This window comes from Rattus norvegicus, chromosome 17, assembly GCF_036323735.1.
Source record: "Rattus norvegicus strain BN/NHsdMcwi chromosome 17, GRCr8, whole genome shotgun sequence".
Classification (NCBI taxonomy): Eukaryota; Metazoa; Chordata; class Mammalia; order Rodentia; family Muridae; genus Rattus; species Rattus norvegicus.
The window spans coordinates 39320346-39343248 of NC_086035.1; the positions used below are offsets into that span (position 1 = coordinate 39320346).

Sequence of the window (22903 nt, forward strand, 5' to 3'; positions counted from 1 at the left end):
GGGCCATCTGGGGACTGTCCCACCTGGGGATCCATCCTGTCTGCATACACCAAATCAGACACTGTTGTTTTTGCAAAGAGGCTCTTGCTGGCAGGTCCCTGGTGTGGCTCTTCCTTGGGAGGTTTGGACAGGAACTGACCAATGCAGATGTGAATGCTTGGAGCCCACCATCAGACTGATCTCAGGGATCCCAGTGGGGGAGCTGGTGGAAGGACTGGAGGAGTGGAGGGGGATTGTAACCCCATAGAAAGAACAATATTGGCTGGCCAGACCACCCTGTGCTCCCAGGGACTAGACCACCAACCAAGGAGTGTACAGGGAGAGATGCATGGCTCCAGATGCATAAGTAGCAGAGGATGGCCTTTGTCTGACATCAGTGGGAGAGGAAGCTCTTGGTACTGTGGAGATTTGCTGCCCCAGCATGGGGGGGGGTGCTGGAGTGGTGGGGCAGCAGAGGGAGGTGGATGGGGAAGTGTACCCTCAAAGAGGCAAAAGGAGAGGGAGGATAGGGCAGGGAGAGAGGACATGGAATGGAGGGGTTGTGGAGAGGTAACCAGGAAGTGGGATATCATTTGAGATGTAAATGAATGGATGATCAATTTTAAAAAGTCATATTTACAAAAAAATTCTACCACATTCCACATTTGCAATAAAGAATATTTTAATTCTTATTTAATGCAAATTATAGGACAGTTGACTACTCAAACCATTTGTACAGTCATGTCTTTGAAAAATAATATACATATGTATATGTTATTAATGTTGCATCATTGAAAAGCACTTACTGAATAAACAACAACATCAGAAATAAAAATGTTAGATATTTATTCATAGACTATCACTCTCATTTGAAGCATCATATGTATCAGGAGGCTCACACAGGGAATTTAGGAAATGTGGTGGCTAAGGTTGTAGAGTGATAACAATTGTGTAATTAAAATCACATTTAAAAAAGTTGTAAGTACAATTAACAGTGGGTATATGGAATTAATGTATTCTCTATGAACGGAGAAAAGTTACATTAGGAAAACCAGCAATTTAACTATGATTTTGCCATTGGAAAACAGAGAATCTAGGGCACATCCCTAGTCACTTCTTACTTTGTTCTTTGATCTTCTAAAGAAAAATATTGGTTTTTCTCTTTCTTTCTCTCTAATGCCCATCTAATTGATAGAAGGAAAAATAATAAAAGAATGAAGCAATTACTCTTTGATTCTTCTGGCTGACTTCAACATACTTGCTAAATAATGTAAACATTAGCATCTAAAACATCGAGATTCTCTACCTTGAAATACTAATGCATTCTGGAATGTTCCACTGAGCAAATTTCTTTACTACCAAAGAGTCTAAAGCATTAATTTTAAGGATAAAATGAGAAACATTAATAAACTTAAAATATTCTTCCTTGTGGTTGTGAAGAATATTGTTTTGAGAGAGAGAGAGAGAGAGAGAGAGAGAGAGAGAGAGAGAGAGGGAGGGAGGAAACAGACACAGAGAGATAGATCAGTAGTAGACGACAACTGTAAATGTTAAATCAAATTACACATTATTCTGTTGGGATTTCTACATATGTCTCCATGTAGATTTATTAGAATAAAGCAGGCCATCAGAGACCCTTTGTCTGTGTTGGAGTGGGTGAAACAGCTGACAAGAGGCTATCGAATTCCCCACAGAGAGGCTTCTGTAAGCTGGGAGTTTGACAGCTGACTTCATTACAATTCTTTGGCTGCACACTGCACTGGATTTGTCCTTTAATTGAGCTGAGCCAGAAAACTGTCCAGAGAGGAAAAAATGGATGTGAATAGCACAAGAGAAAAGAAGGCATGGATATCCCACTACAAGGAGGGGTAGATATTCAGTCTAATAGAATTAAATCTTATGGATACTTAAATGATGGGGCTTCAATCACTTTCACTGAAATTGCTCTAAACAATGCAGTCTGATTTAGTATTCAGTCACCTACATACTCCTACATAGTATTCATACTCCTACATACAGAATAAACAAATAAATGCTATATTAAAATCATTTAGGAAAAGATAGTTTTTTCTTTTATAAATGAGGAGTATACTGTCAGTAAGATAAAAATCCCTAAAATGCGAAAGGTGTACAGACCAGGGACTGTCCCTATCAGTGGCTTTCTATAACTCCCTGTGGATAGATACATTCAAAATACATAACTGCACAGTCCCAAATAGTACTGAACAAAAGCTTGCACACTGCAATGCTGAGACTGTCAAATTTAATAAAACATGTATTTCAAGACAGGTACATGTCTTCATTTAAAGAAAGATAATTTCAAACTATGTGCACTGTGAGAAGACTATTGTTTTTTTGGCAAAATTGTTTATAATATAATGGAATTTTGCATTAATGTATGTTCTTTTCATAATCTCTCTATTTTTATTTTGGACACAGTTTCCTTTCTTTATGAGAGCTAAATTGAATTAATCAATAAAGATAAACACTGCTCATAAGTAAATCAGTGCACATGGTTCAGTGTCATAAACAGTGGGGTGTCTCCATTCCATTATTATTCTATTTGTATTTTTGCTGTTTGGACTAATTAAAGAAACTGACCTCTCATGTTGTATTCATTATTTTCATAGACATCTTCATCTTTCTTCTCCATGTAAATTGTTAAAAGTCATTCAAACATTGATGAGACTTGTGCCCATAGCTAGGAAAGGATGAAGCTTTGAAGTGTTGCTCCATACTCAGACATGACAAGTCGATGCAAAAAGACATCATCAGTGGATGCAAAATCCATTTGAAGTCTTTGTTGTATCTGGATTCAACAAGTCTGGACAATTTAATCAGTAGGTTAAAAGATTAAATTTGGACAACTATCTGTAAATGGGACGAGCTTCATACTTAGCTTCACTGGAAGATTCTGAACATTTTCTGAATCAGATTCACATTATGTTGCGGCTCCTGAAGGTAAGGCATGGCCATAGTAAAGACTGACTAGAGGGAAAATTCTAGTCTCTCTATTGTTTATATTGCTATGAGAACTATAAAGATCAGAACAACAAAATCATTGAATGTAACTCATGATGTTTTAGACTTAAATATTTAGTGACTACTATGTGATTCAGTGACTACTACTGTCAGAAAAACTAACAAAATGTCATTCACCCAAATGCAACACTGGATCTATTCTGGAATTGATAAAAGGTGTATTGCAGTAATAAATGGGCCTGAATTTTAAAATAGTTGTATATTATATATAAGATTACCTTTTATTGTTGGTGAGGTTTAAAATTCTTGTCAGTTCTTCCCTTTGTTCTTGCATTTCCTTTAGACAGGAACAATTCTGGGTTAATATTTTTGAGTTGGATCGGTAGCCCCATACCTCAACCAGAGCCATGACTCACCACTGGTGCGGTCTCTACAGGTTCTATCTTTCCCTTTGCTGGATATTTCGGCTAATATCATCAGGTGGGTGGGTGAAGGAGAATCCTCATAGAAGCTGGGGGATGGGAGGATGGAATAGGGGGTTTGTGGAAAGGAAACCAGGAAGTAAGACAACATTTGAAATGTAAATAAATAAAATAACCGATAAAAATAATCTTGTCAGTTGGTTTTAGTTTTCCTTCATCTCTTTTGTGTTCCATTAACAAAATGTCTAATGCTGAGTAATATCAAAAAGAAAGGAAGTTTATTTGATCCACAATACTGGTGACTGAGAAGTGTATTTGGTGACAGCCACTACATGTGTTACAACATGGCTGGTGACATCATATGTAAAAGAACATGCAAGAATTCACACTGGGAGAGGGGATTTAAGAGCCAAAGTGGATTTTGTTTTCCTTTTATTAAAACTTGCTCTCAGAAAAAAAAATCCCCTGAGGTAAGACTGTCATTATCGCCTTCACAAGAGGATCATGACCCAATTACGTGCTCACCTTCCAGGAGGCTGTGAAGATTCTACTGCCTTCAGAAACTGTTGCACTGGAGACCAGGCTTCTAGAATATGAAGCTTTAAGATAGTAAATAGGATTAATCATTATTTCATCTCAAACCTGAATATATATCCAAAATTTTCAGTCCATCCTACTATGGGTTAATGGTGACACTCAAATTTTAACGAACTGAAACTCATTAAATTTCAAATTTCAAATATACTATATAGATCTTTTTTAATGGATGATTGAGAGTATCCTATTAAACTAGAAAAGTCATGCCTATCTTAGATATGCTTTGAATTTTTTATGAATTTTTTCATGTGAGAAAAATGTACTTTAGGCAATTTAGTATTTTAATTTATTGGGGTTTAATTCATATCACTACAGATGGACCATCTGTGTAAACAATTATGATAATAATGAAGTTTTCATGTAATTGTTGGATGTGTTTTTCTACAAATACCCTTTCAGTCAAGGTGATTGACAAGGTTGTTGATGTAATCTGTCTCGTGATCTTTTAGACCAGGTGTTCCATCAGCCAATAAGACAACAGTGCTAAAATCTCTAACTGCAATTGTGAAATTCCTGCCAGTCCTGATATTTGGCATAGAAATACCATGACTGTATTTTTCTTTGATGCATTGAACATTCTGTGAGTAGAAATCTTTCTTGTCTTGAGGTATAACTAAGTGATAGAGTATGTGAAGTTTGACTAAAATTTAGCAAACATATACTACTAAATTTTTCAACATATCTCTGTCCTTATTGTAGAAATCCCCAAATGAGCAAAGACTTGATTGAATATACGTTGTTCATATGTACACAATTACGTTAAGGAGCCCAAAGCCTCTAGAAAGATGGGAAATGCCAAAACCTTCCACATAGGCTGGAGTTCAGAGGGATGGCAAAATCTTTCTTGGTGAATCAAATATGGATGTTGACAGTATTTGCAGAAAGCTACCACCGTTGCTTTTGTCTCCTACAGTGTGTCTGGCATGATGACTCCCCTACACAGACTTTTCCTGAGAGATGAACTAAACCACCCTGCCTCCTGTTCAACTGTACGCAATAACCACACCTTTGTGGACCATGCATATAATAAATACAATGAGATTTGAAGGTGCTGTGACTTTTTTCCCCACCAAAGAGCCCAGTCCACCTAATACCAGCTTTACTGTGTCAGCATGTCTCTCTTTTCTTCCCTCCCTTGTTGCTCCAGTTCTTTCGAATCTTGGAGAAAGGCTGTGTGCTATGTTTATGGGAATCTCATGTAAAAAGGCAAATATTCAAGTCCTTGTGTTGGTGTGTAGGTTTTTAGCCACACCATTAGTCATTATTAGTTGTCATGTTTATACAATATTATTGATCTATTCCTAACTTGGTTGTAATCTAAATCTATCCCTTTGCTACTTCTTTTTATTTCCCACTGCTTCTCTGTGCTTCCCTGTATTCTTTCAGATGATTTCAGTATCTTTACAATTCTATGACAATGGTTCCAAACACATTTTTAGTGGTTTCTCTTTTCATGACCACATATGAATGTAATTCATGGATTATTGGTATGTCATTACATAATGACTATATAATACTTTGTGCCATCTATTATGGTGCATGTGTACATGTCAGTTAGGTATAATTATAGTTCCCATAGAATATAGCACTGCTTATTTAAAGTCAGTCTACACAATTAAAAAAATAAGAAAAAATGAAAATATCTTATAATTACCTAGTAATACATGCAAATGTTCCTGATAGTTTCCTCCATCTAGACCTCATTTTGTTAAACTAAAGAGTGTCCTTAATTCTCTATGTATTTCATGTGTACTGGAAAAAGGCATTTTAAGTTTCTCTGTTTGAAAAAGCTCTACTTGTCTTTTCTTTTTAGGGGAGAGAGACAGTTCTCATGCAGCTCAGCATAATCTCACTTTCCAACTCCAAAGGTTGGGCTTGAACTCCTGATCCTCCAGCTCAACTTTCTGAATGCTGCAATTATAGGTATGCACTGCCATATCTGCTTTATTTTCATTTTAGAAGGATGGGAAACATCCAGAATTTTTAGATTAACTTAGAGAATATCAATTCACTGGTCTCTTCTTAAAGTTTTTTTTTAATAAGAATCTGAGAGCTAGGTTAAATTTTTATAATACCCCTTTTTTATTATCTGCTTTAAAAATCTTCCCCCATAATTTTAGCACTCGTATTTTTTCTTGAAACTTCATAAGCATGGCCTTCTTTACACTGTTTATTTTTGCAAATTGTAATGATTCTTAAAATTCTACATCATACAGTGTTACAAAACAGGTTGGACATTATTTCTTCAAATATTGATTTTTTCCTCATGTTTCATTTTTATTTTTCTTGTACTTCTGTAACATGTATATTAGATAATTTAATATGTTTATTTAATTATTTCTATACATTATTTTCTACATTTTTACATTTATTTATTTGTTTATTAATTTTATGCATATATATATGAAGGGACTCATGAATGCTTGTGCTTATGCAGGCCAGGGAACAGCATGCAGGTTCCCTCTTTCCTTTATTGTGTGTTCTTGTAATTGAACTCAGGTTGTTATATGTGGTGGCAAGGACACTTATATGATGCATCAACTCATTGGCTAGTTCTGCACATTCTTTAGGTTTCGCTGTTTAACAAAATTTTTGTTTCTGTTCACTACTTCCTTTAAATCCATGTCCACTTATTGACCAATAGTTTCTAGGGAGGTATGTCACCTATGGCACCAGGGATTTTATTAATTAACCTATGGGTCTTGAGGGCCAGGAAACTTATCCTCAGATTCCGAGTCTACGGTCTTTAACTTGGATTTTCTGTGAAGTCTAAGAACCCAGAAATGGTCCATTCCAAAAGGAGGAAAGAAAAATAACTCCTGGTTTTAATTTAGTAATCTAAAAAGTCCCTTAGGAGGATGACTAATGATGTGTGGGCATGTTGTACTTGGGGTATTTTGCAGGTGAATTTCTCTCCATCTTCCAAAATTATCTGGTAAATATCATAAGGCTCTTTGCCAAAGAAGGCTTTCTCAGGGGAATGTTAGACTTTCCATAAAAAATCAACAGAGACATGTTTTCTCACAAAATAATGCTTTCAGCCAAATATCCACAGCACCTCACTCATCCATTTCACTGATACTCGAATTTTCAGAATGGATTACTACAACTAAAACATTAAAATATAGTCACTGAAAATATAAATCATAACTGTGGTAAGGAAATTGATTCTACCATGTAAACTGCACTAACTGTATGAGAATATAAATTGTTTTTGTGGTATGTAAGTCTTTTAGCCATCTCTATAAAAACCTTTATCAAATATACGAACTATTTCATCTTAGAGCTTGACTTTTCCAATGTAGAGGCATGATTTATATAATAATAAATGCAAGTCTAATAACCATAATTTGGGGGATTTTATGAAGTGTGTGTGTGTGTGTGTGTGTATGTGTGTGTCATTGAATACTGACACAAGAGTTTTAAACAAGCTAGTTGATTGACCAATCAACTGAACTACAAATCCCCTTTTTGTTTTAGTCTGGTATTTTAACAATGGGATTGCTAATAAAAGCAATCCTGTAAATCACATTAGTTTTCTGAAGCTCCATTAATTATGTCATTATCATCCACCTATAATGTAAAAAAGTTTAGGAACTAAGATTTGGTTTCTTGCTATTAATTTTAATTTTATTATTTAATCAAATATCATTTTGAATTAGAATTGCACCATCCTAACACCAGTTTCTCTGCATTTCTTTTTTTTTTTTTTTTTTGGTTCTTTTTTTTTTCGGAGCTGGGGACCGAACCCAGGGCCTTGCGCTTCCTAGACAAGCGCTCTAACCACTGAGCTAAATCCCCAACCCCTTCTCTGCATTTCTTAATGCACTTTCATCACTGTGAAGCAATGACCTGCTCTATCAGATTAGTAAGTGAAGCACATGCTGGTTACTGAATGACTGTTCTACTTTGCTCTCAACTGCTGTGATAAAGACAATAAGGAAATGCAACTTGTGAAGAAATTACTTTATCTCTCTTTATATCTTGTACTCTTCCAAGAAGGAAGGCCAAGGAAATAACTCACATCCTGAATCTGGAGGTCAGGAAATAAAGCACAGACTGAAACAAGATTGTTTAGTGCATTGGTCTCTATGCTATGCTCAGCTACTTTTCTTAAACAGCATAAACATCTACTTGCCTAAGGATAGCATTACCCACAGTCAGCTAGGCCTTCCTACATTGATTAATAATTAAGAAAGAGCTCCCACATAAAAGGACACAGGTCAGTCTAATGGAGACAATTGTTCACTTGAGGTTTTCTCTTACCAGGTGACTTTATTTACAAATCTGGAGCTGGAGAAATGAGTTTGAGGAGTATATGGATACATTTCCAGAGGAACCAACTTTAATTTCCAGCACCCTGAGTCATAACTATATGTAACTCTGGTTCCAGAAGATCTATTGTTCTCTTCTGGTACTGCATGCATGTGTGTGTATACATATACAGGCAAAATACATGCACACAGAATAATAATAAATGAAAACAACCTTCTCTAAGAACTTTCCTGGTTAGTTCACCTGATTGCTTTCTCCACATGCTTTCCTGTATCCTGGACAACTAGCCTTGGTTCTATATCCAATGCCTCAGGCTAGTCTGGTCACTTTTACCTCCACTGCTACCAACATCTATGTCTCCAACAGAAAGTGTTCTGCCTCAAGTCAGACTACAAGCTTCTATCATATTCCATCTAAACACTTCACAAGCCAAATTCTATACTTCTTTCTCCAGATTCAAATTAATTGAGTCCAACATATCCTCCTCTCCTTGAATCTCCTCCAAACCCCAAGACTAATTCTAAAACTCCAAGCTTGGACAAAGACACACTTGCTACACACTAGTGCACTTCCCCGTGTCACTGTACCTTCATTCTACATAAGCTATATCCAACTGCTAGGCTCAAATTATGTCAAACGTCTTTACTATTGCTCTAACTTGCTTTGTTCACATAAGATATAGGACTAATAAAAAATATCTATTTGTCCAGATGAAGTCAGTAAAATACAAACAGTATGTAAGATAAATTCCACTAGTCCTCTAGAAATATCTGCCAATGAAAATTAACTAGATGAATCCCAAAACACAGAATTTAAAGGAGTAATCCTAAACTTTATCAAATGCCTCAATTAATTTAAAGAAGACATAAAGAAACTGTTCAAAGAACTTAAGGGGAAGAAGCATCTGAGTGATGCCTAAGAAGACATAAATATAAGGCTGATGGAAACAGTGAAAGCAATCCAGGATTTAAACTGGAAATAAACAAAGGTAAGAACCATTGAAGAGGAAGCAAGATGAACTGAAGATGGGATTGAAAAGGTCATAATATGACAAGAAAAGACAAAGGAAAGTCTACAGAGACAACGAAAAGTCTACAAAATCATGGAAACTATTCTCTACTGAATGATCACTGTACAAAGGAGAAATACAAATTAAAGCCTTCTTAGAATTCAACGGAATAACATGAACAACATACCCAAACTTAGCCAACACAACAAGAGTAATGGCGAGTGGAAAATTCATAGCATTAAGTGCTTTCATAAGGAATTTAGGGAGATCTCATACAGTGACTTAACAGGACACATGAGAGGTTTAGAACAAAAAGGAGGGATATCCAACAAGAGTAGATGGCAGAAAATCATCTAATACAGGGCTAAAATCAACAAAATAGAAACAAAGAGATCAAGCCAAAAAGTCAACAAAATGAGTTGTCTCTTTGAGAAAAATCTAACTGAACTAATTAAAAGACATAGAGAGAATATTCAAATTAACAAAATCAGAAATGAAAATCAGAAAAGAGGGGCATAAAACATACACTGAGGGATTCCATATAATCATTAGCACATGTTTTGAAAATCTGTACTCAAGCTTTGTACAGGGCATTAATAATGGGTCAATTTGCATTCTTCTACATGCTGACCTCCAGTTGAACCAGCACCATTTGTTGAAAATGCTTTTTTTCCCACTGGATAGTTTTAGGCTCCTTTGTCAAAGATCAAGTGACCATATGTGTGTGGGTTCATTTCTGGGTCTTCAATTGTATTCCACAGATATACCTGCCTGTCTCTGTACCAGTAACAAACAGTTTTTATCACTATTGCTCTGTAATATTGCTTGAGGTCAGGGATGGTGATTTCCCCCAGAAGGTCTTTTATTATTGAGAATACTTTTGCTATCCTGGATTTTTCGTTATTTCAAATGAATTTGCAAATTGCTCTTTCTAACTCTATGAATTGAGTTGGAATTTTGTTGGGGGGGGACTCTTAAAATTGCAGAGCTTCTGTAAGGCAAAGGACATTGTCATTAGGATAAAACAGCAAACAATAGACTGGGAAAAGATCTTTACCAATCCTACATCCAATAGAGGGCTAATATCCAATATACACAAAGAACTCAAGAAGTTAGACTCCAGAGAGTCAAATAACCCTATTAAAAATAGAGTACAGAGCTAAACAAAGAAGTACCTACAGAAATGTTCAACATTCTTAGTCAACAGGAAAATGCAAATCAAAATAATCCTGAGATTCCACCTCACACCAGTCAGAATGGCTAAACTCAAGTGACAACACATCCTGGTGAGGATGTGGAGAAAGAGGAACACTCCTCCTTTGTTGTTGGGATTGCAAGCTGATGCAAGCACTCTGAAAATCAGTCTGGAGGTTCCACAGAAAATTGGGCATTGTACTACCTGAAGATCCAGCTATACCACTCCTGGGCATATACCCAAAAGATGCTCCAACATACAAAAAAGACACATGCTCCATTATGTTCATAGCAGCCTTATTTATAATAGCTAAAAGCTGGAAATAACCCAGATGCCCTTCAACAGAGGAATGGATACAGAAAATGAGGTACATGTGCACAATGGATTACTACTCAGCTATCAGAAACAATGACTTCATGAAATTCATAGGCAAATGGATGGAACAAGAAAATACTATCCTGAGTGAGGTAACCCAATCACAAAAAAGCACATAGTATGCACTCACTGATAAGTGGATCTTAGCCCAAAAGCTTGAATTACCCAAGATACAATTCACAGACCATATGAAGCTCAAGAAGAAGGATGACTAACGTGCAGATGTTTCAGTCCTTCTTAAAGGGGGGAACAAAAATATTCATAGGAGGAAATATGGAGACAAAGTTTGGAGTGGAGACCAAAAGAATGGCCATTCAGAGCCTGCCCCATCCTGGGATCCAGCCCATATATATATACAACCACCAAAACTAGACAATATTGATGAAGTCACGACGTGCATGCTGACAGGAGCCTCATATAGCTGTCTCCTGAAAGGCTCAGCCAGAGTGTGACAAATTCAGAGGTGAATGCTAGCAGCAAACCCTTGAGCTGAGAATGAGGCCCCTAATAGAGGGGTTAGAGAAAGGATTGAAGGAGTTGAAAGGTTTTGAAACACCATATGAGCAACAGTATCAACCAACCAGAGCTCCCAGGGACTAAACTACTAGTGAAAGAGTACACATGGACAGACCCATGGCTGCAGGGGCATATGTAGCAGAGGGTGGTCTTGTTGGGCACCAATGGGAGGAGAAGCCCTTGGTCCTGCCAAGAATTGACCCCCCAAGTATAGGGGATTGACAGGACAGGAAGGGAGGTGGATGGGGCGGGAAACACCCTTATAGAAGAAGCGAAGGGGGATGGTATAGGGTGCTTATGGACAGAAAACTGGGAATGGGAATGACATTTGAAATGTAAATAAATGTCAAAAAAAAAACCAAAAGAATGGTTCATTTTGCATTCTTCTACATGCTGTCCACCAGTTGAACCAACACCATTTGTTGAAAATGCTAGGAAATTTTTTGTTGTTTGTTAGTTTGTTGGTTTTTTTTTCCAGTGCAGAGTTTAAGCTCCTTTGTCAAAGATCAAGGACCATAGATGTGTGGGTTCATTTCTGGGTCTTCAATTGTATTCCACTGATCTACCTGCCTGTCTCTGTACCAATACCATACAGTTTTTTTTTAATCACTATTGCTCTGTAATACAGCTTGAGATCAGGGATGGTGATTTCCCCCAGAAGGTCTTTTATTGTTGAGAATACTTTCCCCTATCCTGGATTTTTTTGTTATTTCAAATGAATTTGCAAATTGCTCTTTCTAACTCTGTGAATTGAGTTGGAATTTTGATGGTGACTTCACTGAATCTATTGATTGATATTGGCAGGATGGCCATCTTTATGATATTAATTCTGCCAATCCATGAGCATGGGACATATTTCCATATTCTGAAATCTTCCTCAATTTCTTTCTTCAGAGAGTTGAAATTCTTTTCATACAGATCTTTTACTTGCTTGGTTAGAGTCACACCAAAGTATTTTATAATATTTTTGACTATGTGCAGGGTGTCCCCAAAGATGCTCCAACACATAACAAAAACACATGTCCACTATGTTCATAGCAGCCTTTTTTATAGTAGCCAGAAACTGGAAAAAAACAGAGATGTCCCTTAAGAGAAGAATAGATACAGAAAATATGGTACATTTACACAGTGGAGTACTACTCAGCAATAACAAACAATGACTTCATGAAATTCATAGGCAAATGGATGGAACCAGAAAATGTCATCCTGACTGCAGTAACACAAACACATACACACACACACACACACACACACACACACACACACACACACACCACACCACAAATGGTATGCACTCACTGATAAGTGGATATTAGCTCAAAAGCTCGGATTACTCAAGATACAATCCACAGACCACATGAAGCTCAAGAAGAAGAATGAGCAAAGTGCAGATGCTTCAGTCCTTCTTAGAAGGGGGAACCAGAGGAAATATGGATACACAATTTGGAGCAGAGACTGAAGGAAAGGTTATCCAAAGACTGCCCCCCATGGGGAGCCAGCTCATATAAAGCTACCAAACCCAGACAATATTGCTGATGTCAAGACATGCAAGCTGAATAGCTATCTCCTGAGAGACTCTTCCAGAGCATGAAAAATACAGAGGCAAATGCTCCCAGCCGACCATTGAACTGAGAACAGCATCTCCAGTAGAGGAGTTAGAGAAAGCATTGAAGGAGATGAAGGGGCTTGCAACCCTATGAGAACAATAATACCAACCAACAAGAGCTCTCAATGACTAAACCATCATTAAAAGAGTACACATGGACAGGCCCATGACTCCAGCTACATATATAGCAGAGGATGGCTTTGTTGGGCATCAATGGGAGGAGAAGTCCTTTGTCCCGAGAAGGTTCTAATACCCAGTGTAGGGGATGTCAGGGCTGTGAAGTGGGAATGGGTGCATGTGTGGGTGGGGGAACATGCTCATAGAAGCAGGGGGAAGAGGAATGTGATATGGGGTTTATGAATGGGAAACTATGAAGGGGAAATATTTGAAATGTAAATTAAAAAATCCAATAAAAAATCTGAACTTCACAAAACAAAGTCCACATGTCATAACTTAGTCAAAACTTACATACCAAAAACAAGGCAAGAAGATTCTAGATCAATGTATCCAAAGAAATAAAAGTCCATGAGTGCTAAACCAAAAAATATAACCAGCTAAACAATCTGTAATAACTAAAAAAAGCATATACTTGTTATCAGGTCACCAACCTTTAAATACTATACACAATGAGCTAAACTGAAAGAAAATATAGAAACAAATATTTCAGACTGAAGAGATTGAATGAGCATAACAAGGAGACTGTAAAAAATGAAGCTATTTTCCTTAACCAAAAAGTATTATTGAGAACAAGAATAATAAAATCCAACAAAACTTTGGCTATAAACAACACATACCTTTCCATAACTTTAATATACACAGGTTAGGAAAATGGATTAAGAAATAAAATTGTTTTCTATAAGAAATATATCTTTGCTTTAAAGATAGGAACCAACTTAAAGTAAAATGATGAAAAAATACTAAAATAAAATGTGACAAGGAAGCAAATAGGTATGACTATCCTAATATTAAAAAGAAAGCACTGGACTTCAAACTAAAGAAGAAATATTAAGAGGGTCATTTTATTTTAATGAAATGAACAGTTAATCACTAAGTTATTACTAATTTAAAATATATGCACCAAATTTCATTTTTAAAGTGTACACCTAGAGTTAAAAACAAATCCAAATCAACCCATTTAAAATGGGTGATTTCAAGATACCACTTTTTTCCAAAAGACAGACAATCTGGACAAAAAAATAAAGAAGGAGGAAAAAAATCAGAATTAAATAATGTTGTAAAGATACCGCCCAGACCTGAAGGGACGGATCAACAGCTCCCTGCACCCAAATCCCGTGGGAGGGAGAGCTAAACCTTCAGAGGGGCAGACATGCCTGGGAAGCAAGAAGAGACTACACTCTGCCCACATTCCTGACTCCAGAGGAAAACATCTAACTCCATCTGGAACCCCGGTGCATGGGGACTCCTGGAAAAGGCAGCGCAGGCCCTCCTGGTTGCTGCCCTCACTGGGAACTCAAAAGCAGCCCCCCACGAGCAACTTGAGCTGAGGAACCACAGGTATGACCACCTTTTATGCTCCAAGTGACCTGCCTGCTGGACTCAGGACACAGGCCCACAGGAACAGCTGTAGACCAGAAGACAGGAAAGACTACACACCCGAAACACTCTGTTCCCACAACTGGCTGAAAGAAAACAGGAAAACAGGTCTACAGTACTCTTGACACACAGGCCAGGTCTAGCCACTGTCAGAAAGAGCAGAACAAGTTAATACCAGAGACAATCTGATGGTGAGAGGCAAGCTCAGGACCCAAGCAACAGAAACCAAGATTTCATGGCATCATCGGAGGCCAATTCTCCCACCAAAGCAAACACTGAATATCCAAACACACCAGAAAAGCAAGATCTAGATTTAAAAATCAGATTTGATCATGATGCTGGAGGACTTCAAGAAATACATGAAGAACTCCCTTAGAGAAATGCAGGAAAAAATAAATAAATGAGTAGAAGCCTATAGAGAGGAATCACAAAAATCCCTGAAAGAATTCCAGGAAAACACAACTAAACAGGTGAAGGAATTAAAAATGGAAATAGAAGCAATAAAGAAAGCACAAAGGGAGACAACCCTGGATATAGAAAACCAAAGGAAGAGACAAGGAACCGCAGACACAAGCATCACCAACAGAATACAAGAGATAGAAGAGAGAATCTCAGGAGCAGAAGACTCCATAGAAATCATCGACAGAACTGTCAAAGATAATGTAACTCAGAAAAAGCTACTGGCCCAAAACATACAAGAAATCCAGGACTCAATGAGAAGATCAAACCTAAGCATAATAGGTATAGAAGAGAGTGAAGACTCCCAGCTCAAAGGACCAGTAAATATCTTCAACAAAATCATAGAACAAAACTTCCCCAACCTAAAGAAAGATATGCCCATAAACATACAAGAAGCCTACAGAACTCCAAGTAGATTGGAACAGAAAAGAAACTCCTCCTGTCACCTAATAGTCAAAACCACAAATGCGCAAAATAAAGAAAGAATATTAAAAGAAGTAAGGGAAAAATGTCAAGTAACATATAAAGGCAGACCTATCAGAATCACACCAGACTTCTCACCAGAGACTATGAAAGCCAGAAGATCCTGGACAGGTATCATACACACCCTAAGAGAACACAAATGACAGCCCAGGTTACTGTATTCTGCAAAACTCTCAATTAACATAGATGGAGAAACTAAGATAATCCAGCCCTACAAAGGATAATAAATGGTAAAGCCCAACATAAGGAGGCAAGCTACACCCTAGAAAAAGAAAGAAATTAATCAACTTGGCAACACAAACATAAATAGAAGAAAAGAACACCAACATAATCTCACATCCAAATACAAATGTAACGGGAAGCAACAATCACTATTCATTAGTGTCTCTCATCATCAATGGACTCAACTCCCCAATAAAAAGACATAGATTAACAAAATGGATATGCACTGAGGACCCTGCATTCCTCTGCCCAAAGGAAATACACCTCAGAGACAAAGACAGACACTACCTCATAATGAAAGGCTGGAAAACAACTTTCCAAGGAAATGGTCTGAAGAAGCAAGCTGGAGTAGCCATTCTAATATCAAATAAAATCAATTTTCAACTAAAAGTCATGAAAAAAGATAAGGAAGGACACTTCATATTCATCAAAGGAAAAATCCACCAAGATGAACTCTCAATCCTAAATATCTATGCCCCAAATATAAGGGCACCTACATACATAAAAGAAACCTTACTAAAGCTCAAAACACACATTGCACCTCACACAATAATAGTAGGAGATTTCAACACCCCACTCTCATCAATGGACAGATCATGGAAACAGAAATTAAATAGAGACATAGACAGAAATCTATGTTCTAAGAGAAGTCATGAACTAAATGGACTTAACAGATATTTATAGAAGATTCTATCCTAAAACAAAAGGATATACCTTCTTCTCACCATCTCATGGTACTTTCTCCAAAATTGACCATATACTTGGTCATAAAACAGACCTCAACAGATACAGAAAGATAGAAATAATCCCATGCGTCCTATCAGACCACCACAGGCTAAAGCTGGTCATCAAAAACAATAAGGGAAGAATGCCCACATATACATGGAAGTTGAACAATGCTTTACTCAATGATTACCTGGTCAAGGAACAAAAAAAGAAAGAAATTAAGGACTTCTTAGAATTTGATGAAAAAGAAGTTACAACATACCCAAAGATAGGGGACACAATGAGAGCAGTGCTAAGAGGAAATTTCATAGCTGTGAGTGCCTGCAGAAAGAAACAGGAGAGAGCATATATCAGCAGCTTGACAGCACACCTAAACGCTCTAGAAGAAAAAGAAGCAAATACACCCAGGAGGAGTAGAAGGCAGGAAATAATCAAACTCAGAGCTGAAATCAACCAAGTAAAAACAAAAAGGACCATAGAAAGAATCAACAGAACCAAAAGTTGGTTCTTTGAGAAAATCAACAAGATTCATAAACCCTTAGCCAGACTAACAAGAGGACACAGAGAGTGTGTCCAAATTAACAAAATCAGAAATGAAAAGGGAGACATAACTACAGATTCAGAAGAAAGTCAAAAAATCATCAGATCCTACTATAAAAGCCTATATTCAACAAAACTTGAAAATCTGCAGGAAATGGACAACTTCCTAGGTAGATACCAGGTACCAAACTTAAATCAGGAACAGATAACCCATTTAAACAACCCCATAACTCCTAAAGAAATAGAAGCAGTCATTAAAGGTCTCCCAACCAAAAAAGCCCAGGTCCAGGTGGGTTTAGTACAGAATTCTATCAGACCTTCATAGAAGACCTCATACCAATACTATCCAAATTACTCCACAAAATTGAAATAGATGGAGGGCTACCGAATTCCTTCTATGAAGCCACAATTACTCTTATACCTAAACCACAAAAAGACTCAAGAAAGAATGTGAACTTCAGACCATTTTCCCTTTTGAATATTGACCCAAAAATACTCAATAAAAATCTGTCAAACCGAATCCAAGAGCACATCAAAACAATCATCCACCATGATCAAGTAGGCTTCATACCAGGCATGCAGGGATGGTTTATTATATGGAAAACTATCAACGTAATCCATTATATAAACGAACTGAAAGAACAAAACCACATGATTATTTCATTAGATGCTGAGAAAGCATTTGACAAAATTCAGTATCCCTTCATGATAAAAGTCCTGGAAAGAATAGGAATTCAAGGCCCATATCTAAACACAGTAAAAGCTATATACAGCAAACCAGTAGCTAACACTAAACTAAATGGAGAGAAACTTGAAGCAATCCCACTAAAATCAGGGACTAGACAAGGCTGCCCACTCTCTCCCTACTTACTCAATATAGTTCTTGAACTTCTAGCCAGAGCAATCAGACAACAAAAGAAGATAAAAGTGATACAGATTGGAAAGGAAGATGTCAAAATATCACTATTTGCAGATGATATGATAGTATATTTAAGTGATCCCAAAAGTTCCATCAGAGAACTACTAAACCTGATAAACACCTTCAGTAAAGTGGCTATGTGTAAAATTAACTCAAATAAATCAGTAGCCTTCATCTACACAAAAGAGAAACAAGCCGGGAAAGCAATTAAGGAAATGACACCCTTCATAATAGATCCAAATAATATAAAATACCTCGGTGTGATTTTAACCAATCAAATAAAGATCTGTATGATAAGAACTTCAAGCCGTTGAATAAAGAAATTGAATAAGACCTCAGAAGATGGGAAGATCTCCCATGCTCATGGATTGGCAGGATTAATATAGTAAAAAATTGCCATTTTACCAAAAGGGATCTTCAGATTTAGTGCAATCCCCATCAAAATACCAATCCAATTCTTCAGCGAGTTAGACAGAACAATTTCCAAATTCAACTGGAATAAAAAAAAAAAGATAGCTAAAACTATCCTCAACAATAAAAGGACTTCAGGGGGAATCACTATCCCTGAATTAAAGCAGTATTACCGAGCAATAGTGATAAAAAAAACCTGCAAGGTATTGGTACAGAGACAGACAGATAGACCAATGGAATAGAATTGAAGACCCAGAAATGAACCCACACACTTATGGTCACTTGATTTTTTGACAAAGGAGCCAAAACCATCCAATGGAAAAAAGATAGCATTTTCAGCAAATGGTGCTAGTTCAACTGGAGGTCAGCATGTAGAAGAATGCAGATCGATCCATTCTTATCACCCTGTACAAATATTAAGGCTAAGTGCATCAAGGACCTCCACATCAAGCCAGATACACTCAAACTAATAGAAGAAAAAGTGGGGAAGAATCTCGAACACATGGGCACTGGAGAAATTTTCCTGAACAAAACACCAATGGCTTATGCTCTAAGATCAAGAATCGACAAATGGGATCTCATAAAACTGCAAAGCTTCTGTAAGGCAAAGGACACTGTGGTTAGGACAAAACGACAATCAACAGATTGGGAAAAGATCTTTACCAATCCTACAACAGATAGAGAGCTTATATCCAAAATATATAAAGAACTCAAGAAGTTAGATGGCAGGGAGACAAATAACTGTATTAAAAAATGGGGTTCAGAGCTAAACAAAGAAATCACAGTTGAGGAATGCCGAATAGCTGAAAAACACCTACAGAAATGTTCAACATCTTTAGTCTTAAGGGAAATGCAAATCAAAACAACCCTGAGATTTCATCTCACACCAGTGAAAATGGCTAAGATCAAAAACTCAGGTGACAGCAAATGTTGGCGAGGATGTGGAGAAAGAGGAACACTCCTCCATTGTTGGTAGGATTACAGACTGGTACAACCATTCTGGAAATCAGTCTGGAGGTTCCTCAGAAAATTGGACATTGAACTACCTGAGGACTCAGCTATACCTCTCTTGGGTATATACCCAAAAGATGCCCCCACATATAACAAAGATACATGCTCCACTATGTTCATAGCAGCCTTATTTAGAATAGCCAGAAGCTGGAAAGAACCCAGACGCCCTTCAACAAAGGAATGGATACAGAAAATGTGGTACATCTACACAATGGAATATGACTCAGCTATCAAAAACAATGACTTTATGAAATTCATAGGTGAATGGATGGAACTGGAAAATATCATCCTGAGTGAGGCAACCCAATCACAGAACAACACACATGGTATGCACTCATTGATAGTGGCTATTAGCCCAAATGCTTGAATTACCCTAGATGCACAGAACACATGAATCTCAAGAAGGATGACCAAAATGCAAATGCTTCACTCCTTCTTTAAAAGGGTAACAAGAATTCCCTTGGCAGGGAATGGGGAAGCAAAGTTTAGGACAGAGGTAGAAGGAACAACCCATTCAGAGACTGCCCTACATGTGGCTCATACATATTCAGCCACCAAACTACGTAAGATGGATGAAGCAAAGATGTGCTGCCTGACAGGATCCGGATGTAGATCTCCCCTGCGAGACACGCCCAGAATGCAGCAAGTACATAGGCGAATGTCAGCAGTAAACCACTGAACTGAGAAGGGGACCCTGGTTGAAGGAATCAGAGAAAGGACTGGAAGACCCATATGAATAACAATGCAAACCAACCAGAGCTTTCAGCTGCTAAGCCACTACCCAAAGACTATACATGGACTCACCCTGGGCTCCAACCTCATAGGTAGCAATGAATAGCCTAGTAAGATCACCAGGGGAAGGGGAAGCCCTTGGTCCTAACAAGACTGAACACCCAGTGTATGTGATTGTTGGGGGGAAGATGGTAATGGGGGAGGGTGGGGAGGGGAACCCCATATAAAAGGGGAGGGGAAGATGTTAGGGGGATATTGGCCGGGAAACCGGGAATGGGAATAACAATCGAAATGTAAATAAGAAATACTCAAGTTAAAAAAGATAAAAATATAATAATATTGTAGAACAAATGCACCTAACATATATTTATAGGATATTTGACCTAAATACCAACCAAAAACAACTTACTAAATTAATTATATATTCTTCTCAGAAGTGAATCTAAATTAGACCACATTCTGCTACACAGAACATATTTTTGACTGATTCAGAAAAATTAAAATATGTTAGGGGTCATAGGTCTATTTAAAGTGTTTTTTTATCCTGAATTAACTTTGGTAAGTGCTGTTTATCAAGAGAATTTTCCATTCTGTTTACATTTTCCAATTTTGTGGCGTATATGTTTTTAAAGTATAGGCTAATAATTCTTTGGCTAATTCTTCAGTGTCTTTTGCTATGCCCCCTCTTTTCATTTCTGATTTTGTTCACTTGGAAGGTCTTTTACCATCCTTTTGTTAGTTTAAATAAGAGTTTGTCTACCTTTTTGATTTTCCCAAAGAGCCAACTATGTGTTCCATTGATTCGTTATTTTGTTCTCTTTGTTTCTATTTGGATTACTTCAGCCCTTTTTTTCCCTTCCATCTACTCCTATTGGCTGTGTTTTTGTATTATAGCTTTCACATGTGCTTTTATGTCATACTATGTGCTCTTTCTAACTTACCTATGGAAGTACTTAGTGCTGTGCCCTTTCCTCTTAGCTTTGCTTTCATTGTTTTCAATAAATTTGAATATATTGTGTATATATTCATTGAATTCTAGGATGATTTTAATTGTTTTCTTTATTTCTCCCTTGTCAGAGCTGCAATTCAGTAGAGAGTTGATTCCATGAATTTATAGGCTTTAGGTCTTTCTGTTGTTGAAATCCAGCTGTAATCCATGGTGGTCTGATTGAAATAGAAGCAGTCATTGTAAGTCTTGCTTCAGAAAAAGAAAATCCAAGGTATAGACAGTTTTAGTGTAGAATTCTATGAAACGTTTAAAGCAGAGCTAATGCTAATACTGCTCAAATTATTCCACAATATCAAAACAGATGGAACATTGTCAAAATCATTTTATGAAGTTACATTCGTCCTGACAACCAAATCACACAAAAAAGAAAGAAAATTACAGACAAATTTTCCTCATGAACATTGTTGCAAAAAATACTCAATAAAATGTTCACAAATGAAATTTTAGTACAAATCAAAAAGATCATCCACTTTGAACAAATATGCTTCATTCCAAAGATGCAGAGTTGTTTCAAAATATGAAAATCTGTCAATGGAATGCATCATAAAAACAAACTGAAAGAAAAAAAAACACATGATCATCTCATTAAATGCTGAAAAGTACTTTGAAAAATTCCAATACCTAGACCCAAATAATATAAAGTACCTCGGTGTGACTTTAACCAAGCAAATAAAAGATCTGTACAATAAGAACTTCAAGACACTGAAGAAAGAAATTGAAGAAGACCTCAGAAGATGGAAAGATCTCCCATGCTCATGGATTGGCAGGATTAATATAGTAAAAATGGCCATTTTACCAAAAGCAATCTACAGATTCAATGCAATCCCCATCAAAATACCAATCCAATTCTTCAAAGAGTTAGACAGAACAATTTGCAAATTCATCTGGAATAACAAAAAACCCAGGATAGCTAAAGCTATCCTCAACAATAAAAGGACTTCAGGGGGAATCACTATCCCTGAACTCAAGCAGTATTACAGAGCAATAGTGATAAAAACTGCATGGTATTGGTACAGAGACAGACAGATAGACCAATGGAATAGAATTGAAGACCCAGAAATGAACCCACACACCTATGGTCACTTGATTTTTGACAAAGGAGCCAAAACCATCCAATGGAAAAAAGATAGCATTTTCAGCAAATGGTGCTGGTTCAACTGGAGGGCAACATGTAGAAGAATGCAGATCGATCCAGGCTTATCACCCTGTACAAAGCTTAAGTCGAAGTGGATCAAGGACCTCCACATCAAACCAGACACACTCAAACTAATAGAAGAAAAACTAGGGAAGCATCTGGAACACATGGGCACTGGAAAAAATTTCCTGAACAAAACACCAATGGCTTATGCTCTAAGATCAAGAATTGACAAATGGGATCTCATAAAACTGCAAAGCTTCTGTAAGGCAAAGGACACTGTGGTTAGGACAAAACGGCAACCAACAGATTGGGAAAAGATCTTTACCAACCCTACAACAGATAGAGGCCTTATATCCAAAATATACAAAGAACTCAAGAAGTTAGACCGCAGGGAAACAAATAACCCTATTAAAAAATGGGGTTCAGAGCTAAACAAAGAATTCACAGCTGAGGAATGCCGAATGGCTGAGAAACACCTAAAGAAATGTTCAACATCTTTAGTCATAAGGGAAATGCAAATCAAAACAACCCTGAGATTTCACCTCACACCAGTGAGAATGGCTAAGATCAAAAACTCAGGTGACAGCAGATGCTGGCGAGGTTGTGGAGAAAGAGGAACACTCCTCCATTGTTGGTGGGATTGCCGACTGGTAAAACCATTCTGGAAATCAGTCTGGAGGTTCCTCAGAAAATTGGACATTGAACTGCCTGAGGATCCAGCTATACCTCTCCTGGGCATATAC

The 22903-nt window shown here is 37.2% G+C and overlaps 1 long non-coding RNA gene across 2 annotated transcripts in view; it reads right to left on the reverse strand.

The window, feature by feature from the left end:
• Positions 1 to 811: 811 nt before the first annotated feature.
• Positions 812 to 22903, reverse strand: part of LOC102547708 (uncharacterized) — a 31237-nt gene continuing 9145 nt past the window's right edge. The window contains exons 3-8 of one of the 2 annotated variants that reach the window (XR_005495570.2): positions 20955 to 21177; positions 3909 to 3982; positions 3378 to 3472; positions 3240 to 3298; positions 2581 to 2803; positions 812 to 1773 (exon numbers count right to left, since the gene is read on the reverse strand). This is a non-coding gene — a long non-coding RNA (uncharacterized LOC102547708). The remainder of the gene's footprint in view (positions 1774 to 2580; positions 2804 to 3239; positions 3299 to 3377; positions 3473 to 3908; positions 3983 to 20954; positions 21178 to 22903) is intronic. The other variant, XR_596777.4, reaches the window with a different exon arrangement.